Source organism: Crotalus tigris, unplaced genomic scaffold, assembly GCF_016545835.1.
Source record: "Crotalus tigris isolate CLP2741 ecotype Arizona unplaced genomic scaffold, ASM1654583v1 scf7180000017945.11477521024:1554073, whole genome shotgun sequence".
Taxonomy (NCBI): domain Eukaryota; kingdom Metazoa; phylum Chordata; class Lepidosauria; order Squamata; family Viperidae; genus Crotalus; species Crotalus tigris.
The window spans coordinates 629,437-652,644 of record NW_024096737.1 but is presented as its reverse complement, the minus strand read 5'-3'; the positions used below and the strand labels follow the sequence as shown (position 1 = coordinate 652,644).

Sequence of the window (23,208 nt, the reverse complement as noted above, 5' to 3'; positions counted from 1 at the left end):
GAGCATTAAATATATTTGATGCCTTTAGTTATTTATAAACATAATAAATGGGAAAATATATACCGTATATTCTGGTGTATAGGGAGACCTGGTGTATAAGACGACCCCTAGTTCGACGCCGGGTCGCAAGACAATCGATGCCGAGTCGCAAGACCATCGCCGCTGAATCGCATGCCTAGAAAGTCGTCTTATATGCCGGAAATTACGTTATTTCCGGTATATAAGATGATTGACGCCGAGTCGCATACCTAGAAAGTCATCTTATACACCAGAAACTACCTTATTTCCGGTGTTTAAGATGACTCAGCATATAAGACGACCCCCGAGTTCAGAGACTGTTTTGAACACAGACCAGATATATTGTAAGTGGACCATAGAGAATTGCTTCCATATGGAACAACACCCTCCTAGAGATTTTGGGTTGCCCCAACCTTGTGAGCCTTTCATATGGGATTGAAGATCTGTCTGTTTCCCTAGGCACTTTTGTTACCATTTATCCTAGACTGTCCAGGATGTGTGTGTATGTGTGTGCAATACTTTCCAATACACTGGCTGCAATTTCAGTAAAGCACAATTTATTTCTTGTTATTATCCTCTTATTGTAAAAACATAACATCAATTTCACTACACACAGGTAGTATAGGTTGTCCTTGACTTACAACATTCATTTAATGTCTGTTCGAAGCTACAAAGGCATTGAAAAAGTAACATATGAGTGATTTTCATACTTGCAGCATTCCCCCCATGTGATCAAAATGTGGATGCTTCAGCAATTGGTGTGTATTTATGATGGTTGCAATGTCCCAGGGTCGTGTGACCCACCTTTTGCAAACTTTGCAAGCAAAGACAATGGGGAGGCCAGATTCACTTAACAACTGTGTTATTAATTTAATAACTGCAGTGATTCACTTAACAACTGTGGCAAGAAAAGTCATAAAATGGGGCAACACTCACTTAACAACTGTCTTGCTTAGCAACAAAAAGTTTGGACTCAGTTGTGGTCATAAGCTGAGGACCCACCTGTACTTATTTTCTTCCTTCAATGGCCTCCTTTGAATGTATATTGCATTAAAATATGCATTCAGTATATAGCAGGGATCACCAACTTTTTTGGATTGGCAGCCTGGTGGGAGAGGGAGGGGCAGGTGACTTTCGCATGCATGCACAAACATGAATATGGCCACATGTGCACATGCACATACAAACAGGCTGTGAGCATGCGCACCACGCAAACAGGGCTTCAAGCATGCATGTGAGGCTCTCAGTGATGGTGGCAGCTGTATGAGGCTTGTGGCGCTGACACTGCCAGGCTTGCAGCAATGCTACCACCAGCATGAGGCTCGCACCACAGCCCACAACAATGCCGCTCTGGCAGGAGGTTCATGTCACCACTCTGGTGTGAAATTCGTGCCACCGCCACTGTGCAAGGATTGCACCACGGCCCACAGCAATGCAAGGCTCACACCGCCACCTTGGTTCGAGGATCGTGCTGTGGCCCATCTGCTGCTGGTGGTGCTACTATACCTCATGCAAGGTTCATGGCAATGCCATCGCCCACACGATACTAGCTGTCTGCCACCACCTGCACAACACTTGTGGCAATGGTGGCAGGAGGGGGGTGAGCACATGCACATGTGAGTGCACTGCCCAGCGACTCACACAGCCTGGCAGCCAAGAGGCCATGGCCTGGTAGTGGGCTGCGGCCCATAGGTTGAGGACCTCTGGTATATAGTATTAAATAAAACAGATTAATGAGATCCTTGGCAAGCATTGTGAAGCACTTTTGAAATGGTAAATTCTCTCTTCTCCCCCAATTTAGCTTCTCTCATCCTTTCCTGTCAAATAGTTGATCGGAAAAATTAACATTTTCAAGACTGTACACCCTCAGAAATTCTAGTTGTGGTGCATTGAAATGTGACACTACTGAGTTAATATTTTTGTTTCCATTCATTGAAATCCAAAGATCATAAACTCATCTAAACCAGTTTAAGATTCACTACAAATACTCTTAGCATTCAGCAATAATAATTAAAAAAGTAGGTACATCACACAGATGCATCGGAAATTAAAACTGCAATTTGTCAGTATGTGTCTGTCAGTTTCCAAGTGTGTTGATACTAAATAATTCATATTAATTCATTAATCTCTCACCCTCCTTCTCAAACAACAGCAAAATGATTTAATGACAGGGAGTGGGGAGGAATGAATAAAATAGTATGCTTTGGAGTATTTTATTGTGGGCTGAAATCACAGCTCACCAAAAGTTATTACTTTTCATGACTCTGACATTTGGCTGAAAAAGAAAACTAGATAATCTTGAAGTCTGTCAAACCAGAAAAAGAAAAGATTGGGTCACAGCTTGTCATTCACACCTCTAGAATCGCGATGAGGTATAATAGCTACAGAATAACCGTAATTGCAACTTGTGAACAAACCTTAAGACTACCTGGAATAAGCATACTACCTCATTTCTCCTCTCTATAGGAGAGAGAGGAAGAACTTGTTCTTTAAATATAACATAAGATATCTTCCTTCCTTCCTTCCTTCCTTCCTTCCTTCCTTCCTTCCTTCCTTCCTTCCTTCCTTCCTTCCTTCCTTCCTCAGACACTTCTAAAATATTTTTATGTCAAGTTACATAGCATGACCATCAAGATTTCCCAGTGACTGAGCATCAGATTGGACATTAAATGCATAAAGTAGTATGAAAAAAGTAAAATTAGCAATATTTTGAGCAAATGCACTGAATTTTATCTTGGTAATATAAAGTGACTCATTCTAAGTGAAAATTCCAACTTTTTTTCTCAAATAGTAAATCTCGTTTTTCAGACCAGAAATGTGGCAAGTCAATCTAAGTTCACTAAGACTATGAAAGTAATCTTAAGTTACTTTCCAAGTACCACAACTTTTTCTGAATGTTCTAGAGCAGGGGTGTCAAACTGCCAGCCCGTGGGCCAGTTGCATCATGCAGAGGCTGCTCCTACCCCAGCTCCAACAATATGTTGTGACATGTCATATGACGTGGTGAGTTTGACACCCTTGTTCTAGACCAGGGGTGTCAAATTGCCAGGCCAGACTCGTCACGAGGAAACCACGCCCATCCCATTGCCGGCAATGGGGAAAAAGTTCCGATACGTCGCGCGATATCAGGTGACATTGCGAGTTTGACATGTCTGTTCTAGACCCATTTCAATGAGCAGAATTATGCACATCACTAGATCTAACAGTTTTGACTCCAGTCCTTACAAGAATTAGCCCTTGTATCACATAATGTATACATGCAATCTTTCATCATGAATTATATTATTTTTCCACCTTTCTATTCACATCTATTTATGTGCAGATCAAATCATTCAAAGTCCAGGTCATATAGCATTGCATTATGAGTTATATTATTTTTCCACCTTTCTATTCACATCTGTTTATGTGCAGATCAAATCATTCAAAGTCCAGGTCATATAGCATTGCATTCCTCTTAAAGTATTATTCTATACTATTCATTTTATGTATGTATATTATTTAAAACATCTGCTAAATAATATGCATACCTATATTCATAGATTTGGACACTATAGTTCTGGTCTCAGTTTTCCTTAATGAATACTTGTTATAAATAAGAAATCTCTAATATATGCATTTTTTTTTTTACAGCTAAGCTAATATACACAGTTTTGTAAGCAATTGTCATGTGGAGGGCTTAGAACTTTGAAGGATAGGAGCTGCTACTAAGACGATGGTTACGTAAGCAGCTTTTATAAGCTTGCACTTGAGCCAAGAAAATAACTTGAGAAAATGTTGGAAACAAGTTTTTCCCTGGTTCACATAAGAATAAAGAGGAGGAGAGAAGCACACTCAGACTTTATACCATCTAGTAACAGATAAGATTCTGTTACTATCGATTAGTAATCCTAATCTATAGTACATGGCATTGGTTTCTTAGTCTGATCTATCCTGTAGTGGTGATAATTCAGAAATGAATGTTATTTCTGAATCCATTTTTTCCAAATACTTTATTCAAATATATGAAGAGAACAGCACAGATATAATTAGGGCACATTACAGTCCATCTAGGATATGTCAAAGACTATTTTGAGAGTTCGCACCAATATTTTCTGCTGAATTCTATTTCTGTTTTATTTTCATATCTTGATAATAAACACTTTCTTTTTTATGAGCTAGTTACAGAGTTCAGTTTTAAAGGGCTAATTAAATATAGTTTAGAGAATATTAGTCTCCACTGTAGCAGTGTATAATTGGCCTTTGCTTATCATGGATGCTAAGCAAGTTGAGACTGGGTTAATATTTACATGGAATTCTTCCAGGAAATACTAGGATTGGAGGCAAGGAAGTTGGGGAAAAATTCTTAGAAGCTGATGACAAACCATTTCCATATTATTCCTAGAAAATGGGTTCATTCATTCTCGATCAGGCTCCTGAGATTACAAGAGACAATGCTTTCTCATTATTAAGGGATTAAGCTTGCTGATTTAACAGAAGAAATATCTCCTTGTTCCATACTCTATACCCCTGGGATTTTTTTTGCTATTGGTTTTTGATTTAGCAGCAAAGTCAACAGGTAAAAATATTGACTGCTTGCAGCTCATACATGTGGTTTCTTGCTTTGCCTTTGAAAACAAACAATGCTGTTATGTTGTTCTTACCTTAGTTACCAGCTTTATACAGTATGTGCTTATAGTATCCTCTTCTATACTTATAGCACACGTAACATGACCCATTTGTCTAGTGAAATGCTATTGTAGCCCCATGCTTACAAGCAAAGAAATTAATTAGTACTGTATGTTCATTTCAAACTCAGTGAAACCTGGATTCCAATATGTTTTGATCAAGTTCAATGGACGCTGCAATTATATTACCTTAAAGGTTATGGCTTGGCACGTGGCTAGAAGGAAAAGAAATAAAAGCAGTGGATCATTGGAGTCGAAAAGTCTGCTCTCATATCAAAAATGATTGTTGAGATCAGGGTAGATCCTAACCCAAAATTGTTTAACTCCCTCACCTTATCCTATGTTGGGCAAAATCTAGGGCTTACAGCTCTGTGTAATTTCATCATTTGCTCCATGCCTTGCTGTTCATACTAATTATTAGTTCATATGCTAATTAGTTCTGCAATGTTCTTTTGGAGCTTCTTAATTAGTTAATGTTGCCTTTGCCAAAGAGAATCATTGCCTCACACTTTCCACTATTAAATCCCTAACAGTTGGATCCATTGTATTGTGGGAAGAAAGTAATATTTTTCAAAAAATACCACTTCCCTTTGCACACAACTTCAGGGAACATTTCCAGATGAAGATCTGTGGGTTCAAAATTAGATGCAGAACACTGGGATCCCAGGATATCAGTGGACTTTGGCAGTTGAACTAATGTATTTCCTGTTCAGCTGTGATATAACCAAAACCACACATACTCGCCTACAAATTACCTGTCTAGGAATTGTCAGTTTTGCTTTTGGATGAAGGAAATTCTTGACTTACTTCTTTTGTATTCTGAACTCCAGTCATTCTAGCAGTTCCTGTAAGAGAAATGTTTAGTGTAGTGAAATTGACAGTGTGAAATTCTGCCTCTTCCTTCTATTGTCAGAAAAAAAGCAGACATGCGATATGCGTTATTTTATTTTATTTTATTTTCATTCTTTTGTGGGGAGAAAGGAGAAGGGATTTAGTTTACTCCCACTAATTTGAAAAAGGGCAATGTGGAAGTATCTTTTCAGTTAATGCCAGCACCTGCAATATTATAAATAAATAAATGGATCCCAGTTCATCCAGACACTTTAGCCCACTTTAGACATAGGTTAACTGACAAAGAGTTAAAGGGAGATTAGTATAGTTATTTCAAGCAATTATCATCAGCTAACCATACCTTTCTGAGATTCGAACCTGGGCCACTTGCATGTTAGGCAGCTGTATTAACCTTTAGGCCATAGGCTCTCCTCACTTCTGTCAGCTGAACCAGGGAGGATACATAGTAATAGAACACCTAATAGTATATATAGTGTATATACATATGTGTGTGTGTGTGTGTGTGTGTATAATATGTATATGCACAATATATATAGACAAGTATTTTGGTAAATAGGTTATAGTTTTTGTCTGCAAATGACCAGAAAAACGTTCATAATATATACAGAAATGCATGTTTATTGATGGAGAATGGATAGATTTTTTTTCCAGTTTCCAGTTGATCAACAATACACAAGAAGTGACTTTTTTTCTTGTAAAACTATAATGCAGTAGAGGGTTACAAAATAGCTTTCTTACATTTTGAAATTCAATCCTGATCCTCATAAATGTCATTTAGATATCAACAATAGAACAGGAGGGAAATAAAAACATGAAATACAACCATACATTATACATTTAGCCTTTTATCAACATATTAATGCCAAGTATTTGATGTATAACTCTGGTAGTAACTTCCTGTTGTAGTCATTATTTTGTAAGAGATAAATATTCTTCTTAAAATACAGTTTGAAGGTAAATAAAAGAAAGGTTTATTTATGATTATCAAATGAAAAGATGGCAGAAGTGAGATTTGAATCCAGAGCTTCTTGATTCATAACTCAGGTTCTTAGCCATTGGATTAAACCAATTTTTGATTCAGTGTTGTTACATGCCTTACCTTAATTACTGAGAGGATCCAAACTGTTTTAATCACTTAAAACCATGTGAAACAGCATGTTTTGAATGAGCAAAAGCAATCACTTGTCCAGGAGTAAAATGTAACCAGGAGAATGTGGTTCATGAAGGCCGCCAAGCTCAAATCAGTGGAATTCAGTGATCAAATGGCAAACTCCAGTGGACTTATTCTGCTATTCCCCTCCCATTTTTAACAAACCAAGTTCTAAAAGAAGTATTTGTTAAGCTGAATACTTTAACTTTCAATAACTTTCAATGTCCTGGTTTCTTCTAAAGATTATTAAACATTTTATTTTCTTTCCCTCTGTTGATGATCAGTTGATCCACTACCACCAATGCATGTGATCTTTTAAAAACAAAAGAAAATGAAAGAAAATGAAAGAAAGTTCAGCTTAAAGTTTAGATTTAAGAATGATATGTTTTTTTTCCTCATATGATGAAACACAAAGCTTATAATTTGGGATAGGTACATTGGTCTTTGAGCCCATGTATGCTTCTTTTCTCACATGTAAGGTCAAGGTATCTTGAAACAACGTGGGGTTCTTTGAGGTTGTACAGGCCCAAGTTCTAGCACAACTCACCACAGCCAACTCACTATGGCCAACATGCCATGGCCAACTCACCATGGCCAATATGCCATAGCATCTTACTGTGGTCAACCCAGCCATCTCAACACAGTGATCTTTCTGCAGCCAATTCACTGCAGGACAGTTCACCATGGCCAACTCATTGCAAGACAACTTACTGGGAAACAATTCCATGCAAGTTAACTCAGTGCACTAGATGCTATTAGCCACTGTTTATTTGATATTGACAAAAATGGAAATAATGTAGACCTTGGAAATCTTCTAGTCCAGCCCCCTGCTCAATCAGGAGTCCCTATCATCTCAGACAAGTGTCTGTCTAGTCTCTTCTTAAAAACCTCAAGTGTTGAAGCATCCACAATGTCTGAAGACAAGCTATTCCACTGGTTAATTGTCCTCACTGTTAGGAAGTTTTTCCTTAATGTCAAGTTGCTTCTCTCCTTGATTAGTTTCCATCATTATTTCTTGTCTTGCCTTCTGGTGCTTTGGAAAATAATATACGGTGGTTTTCCCCATCTAGATATTGGGGAATGATATTACCCAATTGTGTTTATAATAAATAGCTGCTGCTCTATGAGAGGCAGGATTTTGAAATACTGGGAATTAGACTGAAATAACAAAAGCACTATGCCTTGGTTTGGCTTTTAGGAATCAAGAGCAATGTTTTTTCTTAAAGTGCTGAGATCAGAATTCTGGGGATTTAATGGGTGTCATGGGGAAGGTTTGCTATTACTTTCTTCAACACTAGAGCAGTTATTGTTCCTGTACAAAGCTAATAAATTCCAAGGGGAAGGATTACAAAGATCTTCATCTAGAATTCAGTAAGTGCAGATGGTTGCTTTCACACTATTTTACAATGATTACTGATCCATCCTAAACTGTATTTCTTCTGTGAAGATTCCTTTTAATTAATACAAATGTACACAAAAAGAAGCCAATTTTTATCTTCACTCAAATTGGCTGTTTGGAAACTGGGAATACTTCTTGTTGAGGTGACCGAATTGGAGTTACTTCATTTGGATCGTTAATAGGTAGGCAGCTGCATTCAGCTGTCATCTCCTGATTTCAAAGGAAACATTTTTGTATTTTTAACCTCATCTCTGTTTAAATTCTGCTAAAGCTTGTAGTAAGCTAGGAGAGGCAAATTGATGGAAATCAAGTCCATGTATTTGCCAGATGCCTTCATGTGGTATTCATTTCGGCTAGTTTATCTAAAACAAACAACAAAAGACTAAGAAATTTGGGCTTTGTTATATGGATTTTGCATGCATTATGTTTTTTTAAAATATATATATGGAACTACTGTTCCAATGTTTTTCTTTCTGCTCCATGCTATTTATACAGATTCCATTATACTGCTATATGTAGCCCTTATATGCATTGTTATGCAATTTTTATTCATTCATTTTTTCCAAAAGAATGTACACCGTTTTATAGCTAAGAACAATGAACAGTAAATAGCTTCTTTATTTATACTGCTAGTGCCATGGAAGATTATTATTAGATTATTAGATTTTTTAAAATCCTATCTTTATTACTTTATAACAGGGGTGTCAAACTGCCGGCCCGTGGGCCGGATGCGTCATGGCAAAACCACACCCAGCCCATTGCTGGCAATGGAAAAAAAGTCATGATACATCGCAACACATGACGTGACATTGTGAGTTTGACAACCCTGCTTTATAAATAACTCAAGGGAGCAAACATACATAAAATTACTCACAACAACCCTTTGTGGTGGGATGGGCTGAAAGAGAATGACTGGCCCAAAATCAGCATGTCCTTCGCTAGACAATGACAATTTGACTTGAAAAAGAATTCATTAACTAGCAAGACAGAATTCAAAGTCTACATTTAAAATGTAAAATAGCCTAAAAAACTCTGTATAGCTGTTGGATTAGCTATGGCAATAATCAATTTCTTTTATCAATATAGTTGAAAGAATAACCTAGGATATTAACCCAGTTAAGAGTTTTGTTTGTACAAAGCTCTTAATCTTCACCTAGTCAAGGAAAGGGCTTAGTATGTTATGCATTTTATATACAGTAGGTTGACTGTATTCATTTCTTAAGCTTGTTGTGTTCTGCTCAGAGGATTCTATTTAACAATTATTTTATTAAACAAGCTTTATTTTAGAACTGAGCAAAACTAATATATATATGTGTGTGTGTGTGTGTGTGTGTGTGTGTGTGTGTGTGTGTGTTTTCTGAGGTTTTCACGGGTATTTGTATGTAGGTCTTTGGTTGTTCGGGTATTCTCCCTCGTAAAATTGGAAGTGTCTTGGAGACGTTTCGACGAAGTCCCATTCGTCATCTTCAGGCTGGTGTTTTCAGCTTCGTGCTTTGAGCAGCAATGTGTGGTCTTAGCTGTTTATTCCTTTTAACTGCCAGTGGGGGTATGAACTGATTGGGTGGGAGCTTGGCTGTGTTCTGATTGGGTGGAGGTGTGTTCTGAATGGTTAGGGGCTTGGCTGTGCTCTGATTGGCTGGGGGAGTGTTCTGTTTGGTTGTGCTCAGGTTAGTCTGAGCTGCAGAGGGGTTTAAGATTTTGGGCTGCCTTGCTATTCCTTGGCTTTGCGTTCGTGGTCGTGCCTCCTCTTCATGGAGGGTGTCAGTTTGCTTCATGTATGGATTGGAGGGGTTTAAAGTGGCTAATGATGCAGCTGTGGTCTGGCTTCTGGTTTGTGGTCGTGCCTTGTCATCGGTGTGGCTTTGGGTTTGTTTTTTGCGTGGATGTGTGGTGGTGACATCCTGTGTGGTTTTTGTGAATGTGGGTCTGGTATCATTTTTTGTGTTAGGGAGTCGTTTGTCAATAAGGGCGGGTTTCCAAATGGCTGGTAGGCGGGAGGTATCATCTCGCTTGTTCATGCTGTGTGGGCGTTTTTCTATCTCGATGGCTTCTCTGATTATTCTGTTATTAAAATGTTCACTTTTGGCAATGGTTCTGGTATTTTTAAAGTCAATTTCATGTCCTGTGGCTTTAAGGTGTTGGATCAGGGAAGATGTTGGTTCCTCTTTTTTGTGGTGCCTTTTATGTATGGGAGCCCTCCTCCCATACATAAAAGGCACCACAGACAGAATCAGTAAGATCCTCCATAAACACAACATCAAAACAGCATTCTGCACAAACAGAAAAATATCCACCATCCTTAGAAACCCCAAAGATAAAATTGAATTAGAAAATCAAGGAGTATACGAAATCCCATGCACCACTTGTCCCACCACATACATCGGACAAACCAACAGAAGAATAAGTGCATGCATTGAAGAACATAAGAACTCAGTCAAAAAAGAGGAACCAACATCTTCCCTGGTCCAACACCTTAAAGCCACAGGACATGAAATTGACTTTAAAAATACCAGAACCATTGCCAAAAGTGAACATTTTAATAACAGAATAATCAGAGAAGCCATCGAGATAGAAAAACGCCCACACAGCATGAACAAGCGAGATGATACCTCCCGCCTACCAGCCATTTGGAAACCCGCCCTTATTGACAAACGACTCCCTAACACAAAAAATGATACCAGACCCACACTCACAAAAACCACACAGGATGTCACCACCACACATCCACGCAAAAAACAAACCCAAAGCCACACCGATGACGAGGCACGACCACAAACCAGAAGCCAGACCACAGCTGCATCATTAGCCACTTTAAACCCCTCCAATCCATACATGAAGCAAACTGACACCCTCCATGAAGAGGAGGCACGACCACGAACGCGAAGCCAGAAAATAGCAAGGCAGCCCAAAATCTTAAACCCCTCTGCAACTCAGACTAACCTGAGCACAACCAAACAGAACACTCCCCCAGCCAATCAGAGCACAGCCAAGCCCCTAACCATTCAGAACACACCTCCACCCAATCAGAACACAGCCAAGCTCCCACCCAATCAGTTCATACCCCCACTGGCAGTTAAAAGGAATAAACAGCTAAGACCACACATTGCTGCTCAAAGCACGAAGCTGAAAACACCAGCCTGAAGATGACGAATGGGACTTCGTCGAAACGTCGCCAAGACACTTCCAATTTTACGTGGGAGAAAACCCGAACAACCAAAGACCTACATACAAATACCCGCGAAAACCTCAGAAAACATATATATATATATATATATAATATATATATATATATATATATATAGGTCTTTGGTTGTTCGGGTTTTCTCCCGCGTAAAATTGGAAGTGTCTTGGCAACGTTTCGACGAAGTCACATTCGTCATCTTCAGGCTGGTGTTTTTAGCTTCTTGCTTTGAGCAGCAATGTGTGGTTTTAGCTGTTTCTTCCTTTTAACTGCCATACCCTCACTGGCAGTTAAAAGGAAGAAACAGCTAAAACCACACATTGCTGCTCAAAGCAAGAAGCTAAAAACACCAGCCTGAAGATGACGAATGTGACTTCGTCGAAACGTTGCCAAGACACTTCCAATTTTACGCGGGAGAAAACCCAAACAACCAAAGACCTATATACAAATACCCGCGAAAACCTCAGAAAACAAATATATATATATATATATATATTAAAAATACAAATCCTGGGTAAAGCCATGCAGTAAAATAAATAAATTCGAACACTAGGCTAATATCAAACTAAAAGCTGTTTAATACAAATGCTGAGCTTTCGTCAGCCAGCACTGCCAACATCATCAGAAAGCAACGGGAGAGCATAAAAGCAAAAGGGAGAACAGCAACTTCGGAAACCAATGGGGTGGCAGCAGACAGCTGGATGCATATGAGGAAAGCGATGGGGGGGGAGAAAGGGGGAAGGGAGAACAGCAACTTCAGAAACCAACGATGTGACAGCAGACAGCTGGGTGCATTCAAGGAAAGGTATTGGAGGAAGGAAAGGGGAAAAGAATTTTGGAAACTACCAAGGGACCAGCAAACACGTGCCCTTTAAAAATAAAACAATTAGAGACATCGAGTGGACCAATGACCAGATCGAAAAGCCGGGCACAAAGCCAGCTAGTAACATAAAGAGAACTCCCATTAACTTGCTTTTATGCTATGATGATGTCGGCAGTGCCAGCAGACAAAAGCTCAGCACTTGTATTAAACAGATATATATATATATGTATATTACAAAAAACATATAAATAGTGACCACCAAGAGAATAAATAGAAAACATTTAATAACCAAACCTAGCTTTCGTCGGGTGCTCCCGACATCATCAGGGTTTAAAAGAGCAGTCATTGGGGGAAGCTTATGTGTAATCCCTAATTGTCTGCATCTGGCTTTTAGATTGTGCTGGCCGTGCTGAGTTCCAAGTGCATCTCTCACGTCAGCATGTGGTTCTTTCTTCTCACCTCTCCGTACTCCACCGTGTGTACTTCTATCATTGCCCCTGGGGCTGGACGGGATCCTTTCCCTTCTCTTTCTAGCAGTAACCCTTTCCATTCCTCTACCCCCATCAGTGTAACTCTCTTTATTAGATGGGGGGTGCATATATATTTTCTGAGGTTTTCGTGGGTGTTTGTATGTAGGTCTTTGGTTATTGTGTTTTCTCCCTCATCAAATTGGAAGTGTCTTGGTGACGTTTCGACAAAGTCTCATTCGTCATCTTCAGGCTGGTGTTTTCGGCTTCGTGCTTCTAGGAGCAATGTGTGGTCATAGCTGTTTCTTCCTTTTAACTGCTAATGGGGGTATGAACTGATTGGGTGGGAGCTTGGCTGTGTTCTGATTGGGTGGAGGTGTGTTCTGATTGGTTAGGGCTTGTCTGTGCTCTGATTGGATGGGAGGGTTGGCTGTGCTCTGATTGGATGTGGGAGTGTTCTGTTTTGGTGGGGGTTTTGTTGTGCTCGGGTTAGTCTGAGTTGCAGGGGGGATTTGAGATGGTGAGTTGCATTGCTTTTGTTTGGCTTCATGTTGGTGGTCGTGCCTCATCTTCATGGTGGGTGTCAGTTTGCTTCATGTATGGATTGGAGGGGGTTAAAGTGGCTAATGAGGCAGCTGTGGTCTGGCTTCTGGTTTGTGATCATGCCTCATCATCGGTGTGGGTTTGGGTTTGCTTTTTGCGTGGATGTGTGGTGATGACATCCTATGTGGTTTTCGTGAGTGTGGGTCTGGTGTCATTCTTTGTGTTAGGGAATCATTTGTCAATAAGGGTGGGTTTCCAAATGGCTGGTAGGCGGGAGGTATCATCTCGTTTATTCATGCTGTGTGGGCATTTTTCTATCTCGATGGCTTCTCTATTATTCTGTTATTAAAGTGTTCAGTTTTGGCAATAGTTCTGGTCTTTTTAAAGTCAATTTCATGTCCTGTGGCTTTAAGGTGTTGGACCAGGAAAGAAGTTGGTTCCTCTTTTTTGACTGAGTTCTTGTGTTCTTCAATGCGTGCACTTATTCTTCTGTTGGTTTGTCCGATGTATGTGGTGGGACAAGCAGTGCATGGGATTTCATATACTCCTTGATTTTCTAACTCTATTTTGTCTTTAGGGTTTCTTAAGATGATGGATATTTTTCTGTTTGTGCAGAATGCTGTCTTGATGTTGTGTTTGTGGAGGATCTTGCTGATTCTCTCTGAAGTGCCTTTTATGTATGGAAGGAGGGCTTTGCCATTTTCTTGTTCTCTGTCTTCTCTGTCTCTGTCTTTCATACCCCCACTGGCAGTTAAAAGGAAGAAACAGCTACGATCACACATTGCTCCTAGAAGCACGAAGCTGAAAACACCAGCCTGAAGATGACTAATGGGACTTCATTGAAACGTCGCCAAGACACTTCCAATTTTACGTGGGAGAAAACCCGAATAACCGAAGACCTACATACAAACACCTACTAAAACCTCAGAATGTGTGTGTGTGTGTGTGTGTGTGTATACATATACATACACATAGATATATACATACATACGCACATACACATATTTCTGCATATGCTTTTCTTATCCAGATGTGTTTGTGTGTGTGTATGTTTGTGTGTGTGTATCTTAAATAGTTTTGCTCATTTCTGAAATAAAACTTGTTTTACTGTGTAACTGGTACTGTTTACACAATGTTTGGGATATGCTTTGCAAACAGCACCAGTTACATAGTAAAAAATACACTTCTATTATCTATAGAATATCACACCAGTAATTCACACTAGCATACATTTCATGCCAATTTCTTGTCCCATATTATATCTGCATAGTGGAATGTTTTACTGTTGTATGACTTCTAGCTTCCCATCCACCTAATTTTTAAATGTAGGGTCGAACCCCTAGTGGTTTGGCAAATAAAATCAAGACTGGTATCATATGACTTTATCATTTTAGTGGCATTAGCAAATTACTCATCAAGTTGTTAATCAGCTATTATTTCTTCAAAACTGCAGAAAGGATGTTTATTCTGCATGAGTGTCTTCTTCTGATTCTTGGGGAGGGGGGGTGTTAAATAGACTTCTGAATAATAACACCAGCTGTCTCTTGCTAACATCTTGGTGAGGCAGTCCTTATATTTAGAAACATTGGAGAATTAATGAGGACAAAAGACAGAAAGTGATTAGACAGATCCTGATGGGGTTTCAAAGCAATTAATTATTCTGAAAAACAAGAAATAATTAAAATATGCTGCTTGGAAATCTCCAGTGAAATACTGCATCTGTTGTGACACTTTAGCCTCCCTTCACTTATTCTTTTTGCTTGCTATTAAAATTCAAAAATACACATTTGGTGTGCAATGTGCATACTATTAATCTATCAAATGGAGAGAAAGAAATTACATATAAAGCATTAATTTTAAATGTAATAAAGAAGCACAGTAGGAAGTATTCATTAATGGATGGTGAAGTCTTTAGGCAAAGTAGATTCCCATGTAGCTATCTTTCACGTTCATTAACATCCCAGCACCTGATTCAAATAAAATTAATCACTTTAAAATCAGGTGGATTTGGATAAGAATGTTAATCAGTGTCAGAATCCAATTATATTTCATCTTTAATCATCAAATATAGAAAACCCCAATTCTGCCTCCTCTGGATTCTGCCATAAGAGGGAGAGAAGGGGGAGAACAAAGGGGCTTTATGGCCCTCACTTCCTTCAGTATATTTCTAAGGATTTGAGTGTGTTTATTGCAACTTCAAAGAATGTAGTTAGCACCAAAGAACCTTACCATAACAAAGGGGCTATTTACCTTTCATGTAGTTTATCTGAAGTCTCCATCCAGATGGAAGAAAGGAGCAAAGGGGTGGAATTGTGATGCATGAAACTATCACTGGAAGGGGGGGTGATTGGGTGGGACTGCTGGGGAACCCCTTAAAATCTTGAATGGGAGAGCTTGGACCCCAAGTTCTGTCTAGCACGCCTGCAACCACTTCTTCTTAATAAAGGATTCCTGTTGGAAGAATTATTCCAAGAGTTCTGTCTTCTTAAGATGCAAAGTGGGGTGGGTCCTTACATTCAGATTTAAAAAAAAAATAAAAAATCCAGTCACCAGAATCAATGAAATTATGAGTGATCGGTTCCTGGATGCACAACCATTTGTAAGAAATGGTTATATGGCACTCTTTTTCTCCAAGGGGAAAACCAAAAGTTCTTTAAAACTGAAAATTTATTTCTGAATCTCAAAGCTGAATTTTTTTTATATTAAATAATGTTCAGCTTTTAGTCCTTGGAAGCAGATTTTATTGGCTTCAGTAGAAATATACCTCAAACAGGTGCCTATGATTTAACCACAGTGTTTCAAAAGCAAATTTTAATAAGCAAATTTGAATTTGTACTAATTTCAATAATTCCTTAAAACAGGGGGGTTAAACTGCTAGCCCACGGGCCGAAGGCATCATTGGGAAACCACGCCCACCCCACTCCTGGCAATGGCAAAAAAGCTCCGATACATTGTGCGACATCACGTGACGTCACGAGTTTGACATGTCTGCCTTAAAATAAAGGATATCCATGGATCAGGACTAGGCTTAGTCTCCATCTCAAATAATAGTCTACCAGGTATGCTAGGAACTCCACAGATTAGAAATCAAGAGACCTACGTTTCTCATTATTGCCCCCATGTACCTAGCATGCAAAGTGGGGAAGGAGCCTGAGTTGTCAGCCAAGCAACCTAGCATGCAAAGAGAGAGACTAACTAGACGTCTGGAAGCAGCCTCAGTCAAAACTAGTAGCCATTGATTTACATTCACAAATTTGATGTATTCACATCAGTTTTAAATCTTCTAATAGTTTCCTTGAAGGCCCTCTAGTTCTGTAATTTTACAAACATCAATTCAGTCTCGTAAAATATTTTTTTTCTCTATGCTAAACAGTTCTGCCTGTAGCTACTGTATGTTGAATTCATATGGAAGGTGGTCAAGTCCCATGATGATCCTGTTTGCCCTCTTTTATGTCTTCATTAACTTGACAATATCCTTTTCAGATGTAATGATCAAAAAGGTATGCAATATTCTAAATTTGGTATAACACAGATTGGTATGGTACCTTTATTATATTAACTGATTTATAACTGCCTCTTTTCTAATGCCCGCATCACAGAATTTCCTTTCTTTATAGCTGTTATACATTGTATAGATTATTTCACTGAAGTATCTACAAAGTTCCCAAGATCTGTTTATGCAGTTGGCTACTGACAGTTCAGTTCCCATTGTATGATTAGTGAAGGAGAAATTCCAAGCTTCAAACTTCACACTTGCTACCCCTGAATTGCATTTGACATTTTTTAGCCCAGTCACCAAAACTGAAACACTTTTGGAGCAATTTACATTCTATTTGTATTTTTACCATGCTGAAACTATTCTGGATTATCTGCAGGTTTTTCCACTTAATATAACTGCTGACTTATAGCCTCTTTAATTGAGTCCTTCAGTCACAAGCACCTTCTTATATGGGTATGAGTATCTGCATATTTATGTTTCTTTTTCTGCATCATGATATACATTCTATCCAGACTGCCATTGTGGTTTAAAATAACTTCCAAGTATTAAAAATACTGAAAATAGCTTCTTTATTTCATCTTATTTTAAGAGTAAATATTGTTTTGGCTACATTTGAATACTTTTGATTTTAATCCTGAAGTCAAACAAGCAAAAATTGTTTTGGCTTCCATTAAGTCAAATTTGATGAGCTGAGGTTGGTAAGAATTTGAAGTGTTTATATCTTGATTAGGACAAAGAGGACAATGACATTTGACTGAGATCATGAATTTTTCATACACAAAATGCCTAGATGAGTCTCCTGAGATACCTAGATATGTTTCTTCATTTCCCAATACAAGCTCAGCTTTAGTGCAGTCTGAGAAATGTTGATATTAGCTGACATTCTTTTAATAGTTATAATATGAAAACAATGTTTATGACTGCTGAATGCAAGCTTGCTATTTTTCTTCATCATTTATTCATGCAATTTTAAACATTTTTCTGCCTCTAATCTAAATCTGCAAATAGTCAGACAAGAACCTGCTCATTCTTCTTTTTAACAACATCCAAAGCAATGTGTTAATGTCTTGAGGTTTAATTGCATTGCAGTAATGCGACTTTAGGGATCTGCTGTGGGGATTGTGTTACATTTCTAAAACACTTTGGCAGAACATTAAACCTTGTCCGTAATTATGTAGCAACCGCAGAATTGTGGAATTAAACAAAGAATCATAGCACTATAGAATCACAGAAATGTAGATATTCATTTACTATGAACATGTTAAATGGAATTCCAACATACCTGCATAAGGTTGTTCCAACCCTCTTTATCAGAGTTAGAAAAATTATAGCCTGTCAAAGTTGATGAATGACAATTCCCTCTCCGCTGTCAATTCTAGAAGAGGTTGCTGGAAGGCAAAGTTCCATAGTAGATGGAAGAGCACAGATTCCCTAAGAAGATTGACACATAAATTTCCCATATGTACAAGCTTCATATTCTCTTCTATGAAATTAAGGAAATTCACAAAATGATTGTGTGAGTTTTCTATACTCATATCAAAGTATATTTTTTGTTCTTATTTCTCATGCCCTTCAAAAGTTTCTCAAGTTTCATTCAAAAAGAAAATTAATTTAGATATCTCAGAAATGATCTTGGGGAATTTTACTTAAAAACCTGAAATCTTTACATTTCATTTTTTTTATGATCTTTCATAGATTTTAGGAGGAAACTAGTCATCAAAATGTGTTTCTTTCTTATTGCAGAAGTACAGTAACACAATGAAATCTACAAGTATCTATTTCAGGTTTTTTTAATTACATATATATTTATAAGTGACACACTGAAAAAATGTCTTTTACTACAATTTTTATATAAAAAGTAAAAAGCCTAGATTTGTGGAATTTATAGTTTGAAAGCCTGAAGTAGAGAAAATTGCTTGTCAAGGATATTTGTAGTAAAATGTTTCTTGGAAATGTACATGAACAACCTGATCAAAGAAAGTTTGCTATTAAAAACTTCATGTTTTCTTGAAAGTTAAAATGTAATAGTTCTTTTTTCTTGCTATAGAACATTTTATAGAAAAACAAAAAATAAGGACAGACTGAAATACTGATTATTAACACAGATCACATTTATCACATTTATATCTTCTAACTATGGGATATTTATGGGACAGTATAAAAAAGTAATAGTGGAATATGACCATTTGATATTTGTTTATTTCAAACATAACTGGGTCCCTACCTAATAATCATGTCCACTTCTTAATCAAAAGTTGTCCTAAATATAGGATATATTGATAGGTTGGAACCTGTAACAGTGTCTAGATATTTATTTATTTGTTTGTTTGTTTGTTTGTTTGTTTATTTATTTATTTATTTAGCATATGGTGATGTTTTATTAGCCAGGAGACTGCAGTGCTAATGCAGAGTAGTGGTTTGACTGCCTAAGGCTACTAGCCCATTCTGTTCATGCTCATGTGCTTTCAAAGGTGCACTACAAGGAGCGAGAGAGCTGCACGCCAGAAAGAAAGACTAATGGCAACCTGAAGCATATCTGAGCCTTCTCCTTCCACTGAAGTCACCTGTCAAATAGGCATTGCTAGTGCTTTTTTTTTTTGAAAAAAACAAGTTGCTAGAACTCACACATGTAATACAACCCACCTTGCCTACGGTACAAGATTCCATCCAAAAAAGGTGCTGGAACTCCGTTCTGGGCATTCTATGACAAAAAAAGCCCTGGGCATTGCATCCAGGAAGTTCTGACCATCCACAGGAAGCACTCATCTTCCCACCAAAATGGTACCAATTTATCTACTTGCATATAACATGTGCCTAGTTGTTCAAATAGGATGGGCAAGAATTTTTGGAAAGACATCCTCTAAAATATACAGATCCTGATGCACATAGGTTTTCTTGATTGAAATCAATACCTTGAATTACACTTGAAAATCTACTAATAACCAGTGCATCTCATGCGGCAGAGAAGACATGTGCTAGGTATCACAATCTGTCTCCTTGTTGCATTATGGAGTAGCTAAATATTCTGAGTGGTCTTCAAGGGATAGCCCCATGTGGAGCAAATTACAATACTCTAACTCAGAGGTGACAATGTATCTTCAGTGCATTGTACTCCAAGTAATGTCACTGTTGACATACCAAGAAAAGCTCTGCAAAATCCATTCTGTCCATAATCTCCACGTGCTCTTCCAGAAAGAGTCCAGGACAATCTCCAAATTGCAAGGTTACTCTTTCCAGGGAAGGGTAAGAAATAGTATGATGCATCAGTCAACTGGACTTGGAATCAACAGACAATTGGTCTGTTTTTGTTTGACTCAAAGACTATTCTCTCTGACCCAAGCATTGCCCATATCCAGTCCATATCCATATCCAGTCATTTATATTTATCTATCTATTTAAATATCTTTCTCTGTTTTCTAAATAAAGAAATGAAGCTGCTAGTAAAGTCACTAAAATATTTTTAAAATAAAATGTTATTTATTTAGGACATTCATTAATGCATGAAAGCATTAAACATTCAGTTCAACAAAGCTAAAACATGATCAGCTGATACAGATAGATATATGGAAATCATTTATCATCTGCTTCTACTGATAATTGTTCTGGGTACCTGCATCCCTATTGTTTCTCTTCAGGGAACATCAAAACATCTAGGAACTACTGTAGTCTTGGGAAAACAAAGAACTTATCTTAATCCATCTTCTTTCATTTAGTTTCTCCACTGAAAGATGTCTTCTTCCAAGTCATCTACAACTATAATTTCCAAAAGGTGCTTTCCCATCTCAAGATCATGCTGAATATTTTGATCATGAAGTTGATTCCATGGAAAGGTTTTAACATTTTAATTTTTCTTGACACCTTGTTTTGGTTCAGTAGTGTTTTGGTTATATGTTTTGCATTAGGTGATATCTTACTATCAGAAAAGAAACAATTACCTACCCATCTACATACATACCACAGCATTTTTGGTGAAATCTAAATCAAATGCAACCTACTGTATCTCACTGAATATTGTCCATAAAGTGGATTTTGCACAAATTCTATCTGAGAACAGATTCCAGTATGTCAAAACCTTCTCTTCCTGTCATGCACATATCAGTCTAAAATCTGAATTATTTAAGTACAGTAGATGAAATTTTAGATGCACATTCCAAGACAATTTATAATTGCATTTTAACTTTTTTATTTGATGATTGTATGCTGCACAGCTTCCAATGACTTTGGGCAGTTCACAACAATCAAAGAACATGCTAAAGAACTCTCCACATATTCAGGAATGAATCAAATATTTATTTGTTTTGTTTAAAAGAAGAAAGAACTAAATCTGGGTCTACCTAGCTCTTGAACCTCAATAAGTGGTACAATTTGTTAAGTCCCATTAACAATGTATTAGTTTTCTTTCCACATCTTCACATTTTTGAATGCCTCCCTCATTTCTTACTTTTGACATTTCAAAATTACTCAAATAAATAAATGCAGGTTTGGGGGAAGGTGGAGAGGTTTTCTTTTTAAGATAATTCCCACAATTCCGAATTTAAGGTGTTTGTAGTTTAATTTAATCATCTCATCACAAAATAATGCTTCTTTGTGTTTGTAGCCTGAATGTTTTCAGCTGTTGCATTAAAAAAAAAGTCTAATCATGATATGCTAAGTCCCAGCCCTTCCTTTTCATTATCTTACAAACTTGACTGCATTATTTTCCATCTTTTAGCTTTTCTGTTTACCTCAGGTCAGTTTCTTCTTGACATGGTGGGTCCAAGTGGATTTCTAGAATTAGAAGCTTTTTAAACCACAGAGTTAATATTTCTAAATTGCGAAACATCAAAAATAAATTATTTCCTAAGTGATTTTTTTTTTAAGATTGGGAGCAAAAAATAGAAAAGAAAAGAAAAGAAAGAAAAGAATGCCTTAGTTGAAGAATCCCAAGAAAGACATAAACTCCAAATAAAACATTAAAAATTACCGATGGATTGGCTTTCTATTCAAAAGAAATATGCAGTTTGTGAGGGTGACTGAAAATGCCCAATTTGCTGTAAATGTTGAACAGTGGACTATTTCCCCTTTATGTGCATGCATAGCGGCTATTAAATGTAATGGGATTACATTCCTAGGATGAAGGAAATGTTATATCTATTGTGCTTATAAACTTGCAGCGGTTCTTTCTGAAAAGTAATGGCTGTGCTTATAAACCCACGGTGATTCTTTCAGCACAATAATGTTTCTGCAGTACCTGAAACTCCTAAATTGGAAAGGTGCCTTTTCATCATTTAATCATGTCAAAACAGTTGGAGAGGAAAGGGGGAAAAAAAGGATGTGATATAAAGTATTTACAAGTGGGTAAATGATGAAGCATCAATGTTCCTCTCCCTCCATTTCCAACAAGGCAATACACATTTATTCTGGTTTTCGGGACTCAACAGAATGCATGCTGAGTAGCAGAAAAGGGATAATAAATGAATACCTTTTAAAGCAATCTCCCACCTGCTCAAATTATTGCATTCTTGCTAATCATCTTGATGTATGCAAAGCAAAGTAAGGAATAAATAAAAACAAGATAAAACAAAGCCACATAGCATACATGAAGTGAGCAAAGGGCATATCAGGTCTGGAGCTGAAATGTTATCAGAATTTAAAATGCCTAATGATGTGATCAATTCAAATTTGAAGGCTGATACATTTTATTGCCTTTAGTGGCTCATAATGTTAGACGTTAAGAACTTTGTTCCCCAAGCCAGGCTGCAAAGGACAGCAGACAACACTTCCAGGGGCTTCAGAAAAAAAAATGTTTTATTTGCAGTAGAGTCCAAATCAGCCAGTGGGCAAGGCAGAATGCATCATTGGCTACATTGGGTCTTTCCTTACCACCTCTCATAGAATTCTAATTTAAAAGTTTAGGCCAATCATTAACCATGAAATTGTTGGCCAGTCATATGCTTCCTCCACTTATTTATGCTTTGTTAGCATGGACAGCCCACATGCAGTTCTCTCTGTCTTATTAATGATTAGTCACAATGGCTATAGAGGTGGCATCTGCAATAAACAACAATGCTTTTAAATTTTCTTTCATACAATTTTTGTTATGTATATATTTAACCATGACAGAGCTAGCCCTGTGGGGTCCCTTGTGCTTTTTGAGCCTGTTTTCCTACAGACATTTTATTATCCAACTAGGTAACACCATCAGCTGGCCCTCTTCTGCGAAATAGCCTCACTGCTGTTCATTACAATCATTTAGTTTCTTACCAGCATTTTCACTACTTTAGATATTATAATAAACAAATGTTCCAACAAGAAGAATGGCCGTTTCTCCACTGAAGGAGAAGGAGGTGATCGACTTAAGGCCTCAACTGAGCCCCAAACTACCATTGCTAAGCAAGACAGTTGTTGAGTTTTATCCCATTTCTTATCACAATTGTTAAGTGAATCACTGCAGTTGTTAAGCTAGTAACATGGCTGTTAAGTGAATCTGGATTCCCTATTGACTTTGTCAGAGGGCCAGAAAATATGATCACATGACTCTGGCACATTCAGCCAACATAATACATGCCAATTGCCAAGTGGCCGAATTTTGATCATGTGACCATGGAGAGGCTTCATTTGTTGTAAGCATAA

General features: G+C 37.7%; 1 long non-coding RNA gene across 1 annotated transcript; it reads right to left on the bottom strand.

Annotated features, from left to right (window-relative positions):
• Positions 1 to 5,484: 5,484 nt before the first annotated feature.
• LOC120308732 lies at positions 5,485 to 21,356 on the bottom strand. The gene is made up of 3 exons (XR_005556914.1): positions 21,321 to 21,356; positions 17,879 to 18,027; positions 5,485 to 5,527 (listed from the first exon to the last, which is right to left on the bottom strand). It is a non-coding gene; the product is annotated as an uncharacterized LOC120308732 (long non-coding RNA).
• Positions 21,357 to 23,208: the final 1,852 nt, after the last annotated feature.